Raw genomic sequence first — 9,607 nt, 5'->3', positions numbered from 1 at the left:
AAAAAAAAAAAAAATGTTGTCGACTAATTGTGAGAATCAATACTAGTCCGTAATTAATTGAGCATAAGGTAAACATGGGATTTAATATTCAATAAAACATGAATAAATGTATTAGTGATGTTATTTAATTATACTATATTTTAAAAAGTTTTGTTAATTTTAGTGTTTTTGAACTAGTAATTTGGAAAATACGTTAAATCACTGAAAAATATAAATCTGATGGTTTTAACTAGACTTTGAAATTTTTTACAAAAAACAATAACAATTTTTTTCAATTCATTTAAAATCGTCAAAATCATATAAAATTATTTAAAATATTGTAATCGTGTATACAAAGGCCATTGCCTAAGTGGATAAAATACATGTTCGATAAAATCAAGTTTTCTCAAGTTCTTTCCATTCCCACTTTACATCATAATACCCAAATATATATGAATCCTATTGGTGCTTTAGTTAATTGGGTATTAAGTAATTTCTAATTGCCTTATATATGGATCCTCCCAATATATTTAATGCTACCGTTATCCCGACAAACTACGAACAAAAGTTAGAAAACATGGAAGTCTACTAAGTAAAGTGTTTTCTTGAACTTTGGCTTGAAGATTATCTTTGCAAAACCTATTTAAAGTTAATAGGAATATAATTAATGCACTACTTTGAAAACCCAAAAACCTATTTAAAGTTAATAGGAATATAATTAATGCACCACTTTGAAATTAGAATTGTCCACCCATTCATGATATCATTAGGCTTGATTTAAAAAATAATTTATTAAGAAAACAAGACTTATATTATATAGGGTTCTTATCACAAATTATTGGAAGTGAAATCATTGTGACTCATATAAACTTGACTCTTACTAGTGACAGTACTAGTGATCACTGTGATACCAATAACTTATACATATGGAGGAGAAAACAATTCAAGAACATATTTCGAACTTATGACACATGTTGATTTTAGGATTCAGGGTTGAACCGGATTAAGACACACTTCATCGAATCTTTGTTGTCTTTTGTTTAGAAATTTTCTTCTAGCGGACCTTTTTATTGTGATGTCTAATTTTTGTATATAATTGGCACTTTGTAGGCAATGCTAAAAAGAAAATAAGAGTTAATTTTGTGGATAAATTGTTGTATATATATTAATGAAAATAGAAAGTGAATGATGATTAAGTATTCAATTATGAGGAATTGAAAGGGCTAGTGGGGGTACCTTACTTGCATTAATCACAAATACTTAAAAGAGTGGAGTTCCATGTGTTTGTTCCCATCTCCTCATTTTCTTCTCTTTCTTAACCACGTATGAATACTACTTGATGCTCACCACCATTAACCCATAATTTTTCATATATATCTTTTAAAAAATATATTATCATCCATATTTTCTCTTTTTAGATTTATGAATCTGCCCCCTGGAGCTAATGACAGTTAAGATATGGGCTTCACTATCGAAGATACTTAATTTGTACTGCTTTTCTATACGAAAAAAGTAATCTGACAATTGCATTTTCCTTCAACTCACTGATATTTTTTTTTCAGCTAAGAAATTACATGTATATATCAAAATTTTCGAAATCTTTGAATATTCGAAATATGTGGAGAGAGAGAGTCATATGAAGACATAAAGAAATGGGCGCTTGAAACTTGAAAGTGTGGTTTGGTGGTTGCTGTGTATTAAGCATGCATTATATGGACTTCCTTATCCCCAATACTTTTCCTTTAACATGAAAGAAAGTCTCCATTCTGTTTTACGTATAACAAGAAGAGTACTGCACCCACTCAACATTTCTTTTCATATCTATATTATATATTAAAAAAATGGTGTAATTTAGTATTTTGTATGATATTTGAAACAGTTCAAATTAGTTTATTAATCTTAGTCTTGATAAACAAAGTTCACTTCTGCGTCAATCTTAGTTAAAATGAAAAGAAAATGATAATTATTTATTTTACAAATAAACCATCGTATATATATGAGTATTAAAAGATGTAATTAAAATGATTATCAGATCTAAAGAATTGAGGCCAATTATTTATCTTTAGCAAGAAAAGGTTAATAGATTTATTTATTAATGTTTGAGCAAATTAACATTGATTTGGTAACATATACTCCATCTGTACAAAAATAAAAGAAGTTTTGCTTGAATGCACACTGTTAAGAAAACTTGTAAAACTTAGTTTAAATACTCACTAGGTACCAACCCGCACATAGTGTAGGATAAATCAGTTCAAATAAAATATTATGGATAATATTATTATTTGAGATTTAAGATTTGTTTGTGTAAAAAATACGTTTCACTTATGAAATATTAAAACGTGAAAAAGAATTTCAATGTGGTGGAGTAGGTTTTGATGTCTTTTTGTGTTTCTAAATCAAATTCACATCTTTTATGTTTCACATTGTTATTTACATCACTATGCCATTAAATAAATAAAGCAATATTTTTTTGACGAATCAATTTAATTTAAACTAATCCAAAATGTAAAAATGCAATGGGAAAATATATAAAAAGTGGTAAATAATCAAAGTGTAGTTCTCTTGAAAATTTATAGGGAAAACTGATTGTCTAGGGTTTTCAAAAAATTCAGTAACATAGATACCATGCTAAGATTGCTGAGTCACATATATTGTAATAGTCATTAGAATTTTTAAATAGGAGACAAAAAAAATTTTGTTTTTCAAAAATTTAAATTCATGAACAGATTTAAAATTGTTTGTGAAATGTTAGTTATTTTTAATATTATATTGTGATATTTAATTTTTATTATACTTGAATAGTTATCTGATTTTTTTAAACCGGAGAATAAGTTTTGCGTTTCAAAAAGTTAAATAGGTGAATAAGTTTAAATTGTTTGTGGTATGTAATTTAATTTTATGATTATTGTGATAATTTCTTCAATTAAAGATTTTAAATATATTTGAATAGTCAATAGACTTTTTCAAAATAGGATAGGAGAATAACTTTAGCATTTCAAAAAATTAAATAAATGGTTTATATTTTTTTGTGAAATGTAATTTACTTTTAATAATTAAATAGATTATGAAAGTGATAATTAAATACATTTTTGGATTTTTATAGTTGATTAAAACTTTCATTTAAAAAAAAAACTAATAGAAAAAAATATTGCCTCATATATTTCAATGACATATATATGTAAATAATAATGAGAAGTAAGTGCACTTATTAAAAAAGTACAGAAGATCTGTGAGCGCGACACCTCAACTCTTTAGTGAGAGTGCTTCTCTGTTAATATAGAGGGGATGTATTATGTTTCCTATTTAATCTAAATTTTAGATTTTTTATTTTAAAATTATAACAGGTTTAAAAAAGATTAGATGCATTTTTATTAATTAATGATGGTGCATTACAAAAATTCAAAAAACAAATTAATAAAATAAAACATTTCTCATCAAATTTTACATTTATAATAATAAATTTTGATTCGTTTTCTTAACCTTTGAAAACTTTAAAACTTACTAGTTAATAACAAAGGACTAATTATTAGTCTAACTACTACATGTAAGTACTTAAATCTTTACTGGAAATATAAATATCACTTTTAGTAAAGCTAAAATATCGTTTCTTTTGACACACAAAAAAGTATATATGCATAAAATGAACAATAGGTTCATCAAACCTACAAAATAATCCATATTGTAGATATCAGATCGAGACTTATATAACTACTTATCAGAAATGATGATTTTTTAAGTTTTTCACATAGATTAAAAAATAATTAATGTTTAGTCATGAAGGTATTTTTATATATAATAACATATTTTTCATATCTATTAACCAATTGTAGTTCATTAAAATTTTAAATTCTCAATTAATGAATCTTGAAATCTACAATTTCATATCATTAATTAATAAAAAGTAGAGAAAATCTATCTTTGTGATACACGATAAATTTCTAAAACATCATCTATTCTAATACATAGGGAGTATAAAAAAAATGATGGTGAGAATAGCGAATTGATGTACATGTAGATGAGTAAATGAAAAGTTTGTGTGATTTAAGAGAGTGCTTAAGGGTAGATGAAACGACCCGACCACTTTTTTTATAAATAATAAATAATAATAATAATAAATACTCTACAACTAGTGGTCTCATACCCACTAGCCACCTAACCACAAACACATACAACAACGTATAACAATACCAATAAATAACCAATAATCCAATAACCAATAATAAATAACCAGTATTAAACCATAAACAATATTCAGTATTCAAACAACAGGAAACATAGAACCAGCAACCTAACAATGTTCTAATGACCCAACTCTAGCAACCTAGCAATGTCAGACAACAACAGATCGAGGCCCTAGAACATCCTCCTCTTCATTGTCATGATTCCACGATCACATTTTGTCTTTACCTGCACCACAAACACAAATTGAGATGCATGAGTATTTGATAAACACTCAGTGAGGCAATCCTGCCATCTACTGAGCTATACACACAAGCAATAAGATCTCTACATGTCACAATCAACAAACAATATAAACAAACCAGGCAATAACCAAAGCAACACGCCATCGTCGTAACTGAAGAAGGTTGTCGACCGACACCAGATGGTGTCGATCGACACTAACATGTGCTCGACAAAACCCGAAACCCTAGTGGTGTCGACTGACACCTCCACATGGTGTCGATCGACACTCGCCAAAGTTATCGAGCCGTCCTCGCGTTGGTGTCGACCGACACCCCAACTGGTGTTGATCGACACCGATGTCGAACATCAATTTCCTTCGATCAGAAACTCCGAATCTCGCCTCCAATCTTCTCCAATCCGCTCCAAGCATCCCTAGAAGCAAAACCCAGCTGCAGCAGTCACGAAGAGCCATAGAAAACTCAAAGGGAACTAGAGATCTTAGGTTAGATAATCCATGGTCATGCACTCACCTCTTTGCAGGAAAATTCTGACCAACAACAACAAAATCAACCTTCCTAGCAAGCTTCTACCTCCTTCCTAGCTCCAAATCTCCCAAGAAAAGCCAACAAATCTCCCAAAAACTCAAGAACTCTTCTTTCTCTCTTTTTCTCTCAAAAACGTTAAGCGGCGACAAAAGAACTTTTCCAAAACCCTTCTTGGTCGACAAAACACTTAAGTATCTCGGTTCAATGGTTTTCTCTAATTAAATTGAATTAGTCGAACCAAAAATAAATGGTGTCGACCGACACCCATCCCCAAAACGCAGAATTTTGGTTCACACAGGAATAATACTCATAATTGAGGTTATATACATGCGGAATGATTTAAAGCAGATCAATATTGTTGGTCTTATTAGATTGCCATTAAAATAATATATTTTACTTTATATTATATCTTTGTGCAGTCAATAATTTATCATGTGAATAATTTGATTTGGTATCTAGAATATTCTCAAATACATCAAACCCTACTTATGATTGGCTGGAGGAACTTTACCAAGTGACAGTATATAATATACATAGGATTTCCTAAATACACGTTTCAGAAACATCGTATAAACGATGTATAAATGCCATAACATACGGCAATTTTACTCTTTCCACAATTTTTTTTTTCAGTGTAAGTAAAATTTTAATTATAAATTTTTTTTTGTTACATAAGTGTGTTCTTTTCTGAGTTTGTAAAATATCAATAACTTACAACTTAGAAACGTGCAGAAAACCAATATACGAGTTTCCACAATTTTACACTATACTGTACATTATAAGAAGAAAAATACATTAGAACTTGATATATCAAAGTGAGAGATGAAATAAAGCATTATTTAGAATTCCAAAACACAAATTAATTAAATAGTTTAGGAAAACAGTATCGTATTAAGGTGGTGACAAAAGATTTATATATCAGTAACAAAAGATTGGCCAACTTTATCCTCATGAATAGGAGGATATAAATATGATTTTGAGCTCTTGGTCAAACTAAGGTTAAAACAAAAAAACAAAAAAGATCTCCACAACTATATGATTATTGTGAACAATGATGTTATTTGCTTTCTTATCTTACCAAACCATTGCTACTTCACAATGCACTATGGTGTAAAATAGGTAAGAAATTGTCTCCAAAGTTCAAATTTGATACGCGTTAAGAATTCACATCGACAACTTAAAAAAGATATAGAACAATCAAACCTAGCTCGCAGGAAATTATCTACTAACTTCAAGGATAACATCATATGCGTAATCGGGCTAATCCGTCCATTGCCAATGAGGAAAATATAGAAACAGATTATGCGGAAATGCATATTACTTGTACCAACTAGATACACAAGAGTATGCCTAAAAGCTAGCTAATTGCTTTTATCACCCACCCTATAAAGATTATAAAACAATACTTTTTAAAGAAAGAATGATAAGAAAAAAAAAAAGAGAGAATGAATAATTCAAGATACGACACTATCATCAAACTTTTTGTTCAACTAAACAAAAAGATGTTTTGTTTCAAGCAAATATTAGATTTTGCACTAACGAACATGATGAGTATATGATCAAGACTGATTCTTTCCACGAAACCAAAATCCTATGGCTCTTCTACTAAATAATACAGCCAAAAGATGCAACCACTAATTGATCGATACAGATTTTTTATAACATGTAAAAAGGCTTATCAGGTAGATACATTTACAATGAAGGTGACAAGTGAAGAAAATATGTCGTAGATGCAGGGACCATTTTAGGCTGAGGACCATCAGGATCTCTATTATATACAAAATCAATTTTCTTAACCATTGTTGTCACTCAACACAAATGCCCCAGCTTTTTTCGTCTAATATAGTAATATGTTATCATAGTATGAATGTAGTAATATATTTGTTGAGAAGAGCGAGAAAGGGATCATAAAACCAGAGTGATCGACAAATAACATAAGAGACCTAAATGATTGAACAACTAGCAGATATTTTATCCCAAGATAATGAAAGCTTACATAAGCAAACTTGCTTTCAGTTTGACATAGAGAAATAGAATTCTGAGTTGCAAGGTGTTTAATTCGAAAGCACCTATATTGGGAATGACATTGCACACAACATCATGGTCAGTCATGAAAGTTATGGAAAGAAAAATTAGTGTTGCTTGACAAATCGCAATCTATACTAAAAAGTAGATAAATGCGGAAAGATATACAAATCAAACTAGTTGATTAAGGACTGGCAGTTCCGTGAAAGTCATAGAGATGTTTAAATTCAAAATGATTAACGTAATAATGTAAAGACTTCTTCTGAGGAAACCTCTAACCTCACAATCAAATTTGCCAACAACAATACCTTTCATGATCAAAAGAAAGTTCATCAAGCCTTTTTCTTTTCGACACTAGAAGAAAGCAACAACATAATATAAATGGTTATAAAGAAACTGAACAAGTTAAGTGCCTAGTAGACGTCATAGTATTGGCAACAATCAAAACCAAAAGCTAACAATAACAGTACAGAGAAAGGAAAAAAGAAAACTATGGCGACAATTCTAGCAAATTCACAAAAATTAATGGATTAGTCAAAGAAGCAAAAATGCGGCTAGCGTAGGAAACTGGTCATTCATATAAAGCAATAAAGTATGAAGAGAAAAGACACGGTTCTTGCAGATGAAAGTAGCTGCTACGTGCCTAGTGAGTAGCACAGATACGAGTACAAACTTACACACTTTTTCTTCTTTTTTTTTTTTTTTTNAGTGCCTAGTAGACGTCATAGTATTGGCAACAATCAAAACCAAAAGCTAACAATAACAGTACAGAGAAAGGAAAAAAGAAAACTATGGCGACAATTCTAGCAAATTCACAAAAATTAATGGATTAGTCAAAGAAGCAAAAATGCGGCTAGCGTAGGAAACTGGTCATTCATATAAAGCAATAAAGTATGAAGAGAAAAGACACGGTTCTTGCAGATGAAAGTAGCTGCTACGTGCCTAGTGAGTAGCACAGATACGAGTACAAACTTACACACTTTTTCTTCTTTTCTTTTTTTTGGCTGTCGTGCACGTAATTGATCAACTAAAGGCAGAAAGTAGCTTCTTCTGTATGATTCCGCACTTAAACGTGGAGATAACCTCGGCAAAATTTCCTACCATAACGTAATCATTGGATATGAAATCTTTTACAGTTTCTACACAACAAAGAAGGGTTTTGGGTTAAGAACTGAACAACACACACAAACCTCTTTGCCATCAGAGTTCTCTATAGCCAAAACCGGTATCTCATACTGATAAGCTCGTTCCCACTCGGGATTCGTAGTGATATCCCTTACCTAACAACAATGCAAAATCACATCAATCTCACAAAGGAGTCACTCCCAAATTTCAAATTTCTTTTAGAAATCATTGCTTCCGACTCGACATTGTGTTAAATCATCGTCAACGAAGCACTAATACCATTTTCAGAACCACAATGATTCCCCATAATCTAACAATTCCCAACAAAATCAAATTCATGTTCATATGTATCCACTTAATCAATCTAGAATCTTCAATTCACCAATAAAATCATACTAAATTATGAAAAAAAGGCGAGATTTAAGGTTAGTGAGACCTGAAGAACAACGTCGTTGAGTGAATCGGAACCGGAGGAGAGAGAGAAGACAGCGTTAAGCTTCTCTTTAAGACCATCGCAGAGACAACATCCAGGTTTAGAGTATAGAACAAGCCTTCTCGTGTTTGTTGGTGTCGAGGAAGACGATAAACTATGGGCCAAAGGACGACGTCTTGCAGCGAACACCAAAGTCGCTGATATCGCCGCCGCCATTTGCGTTGTTCACCATTTTTGTCAGATCATCCGATTTTTTCTTCATATTCTTAACGGACTTTTTGGGCCTTTATTATCGATCAAATGATTCGGCCCATGATTTTAGTTTTAAGATCCACAAATTCATTTTTTTTTACTTCACCATCACAAGACATTGGTTCACAACCCTTATTCAAAAATTCACTAAGGCTGCAAATGCAAATGGTTGTAGTTCAACGAGGTTGAATGAGTTGAATGTACTTTTTAATCTTGTTCAGCAAAAAAATCACCATTTAACATAAATATATTTTCAACCTACATTAATTGGGTTTCATCCTGTGGCTGGAAAATAATACTTTTTGGTTGAAAATTGTTCAACCACAAAATAGGAGATGAATAGATTGAGCGAGATGAAAACTAAAAAATATATATATTTATTCAATTTATATATTATATTAATATTTTTGGCTTTTTAAAAAAATATCATTTAACAACAATCGTGGAATCTAGATTGTTATTTCAATAATCTAGAGGAAAGTCAAAGATTGTGAGTTTAAAAATCTGCTTTTAAATTATATTTAATCATTACATATATATATATATATATAATTTTTGAAATATGTAACAAACGAATCATTCACTTATATTTTTTTTGTTTGCAAATTTTTTCACATTATTTAATTTTTAATATTAAACTATATAATTTAAATTAGCATTATTTGTTACAAATAAAAGATATTCTAGTAGGCAAAATAAGCTGCATTTTAAAATCTTTTGAATAATTATTTTTATTGATTAAAATCGAAACTAAAATCAGATCCTAGATATATCTTTTTTAAAAAATACCTATAAGCTAAACACTTTTTTCATAAACAATTGTAGCCATGAGTAACTATATGAA

The 9,607-nt window shown here is 30.1% G+C and overlaps 1 pseudogene; it reads right to left on the bottom strand.

The window, feature by feature from the left end:
* LOC104707151 lies at window positions 7,736-8,749 on the bottom strand (annotated as a pseudogene).

Source organism: Camelina sativa, chromosome 8, assembly GCF_000633955.1.
Source record: "Camelina sativa cultivar DH55 chromosome 8, Cs, whole genome shotgun sequence".
Classification (NCBI taxonomy): domain Eukaryota; kingdom Viridiplantae; phylum Streptophyta; class Magnoliopsida; order Brassicales; family Brassicaceae; genus Camelina; species Camelina sativa.
The sequence above is the reverse complement of the archived record's forward strand: the minus strand, read 5'-3'. Positions and strand labels throughout refer to the sequence as shown.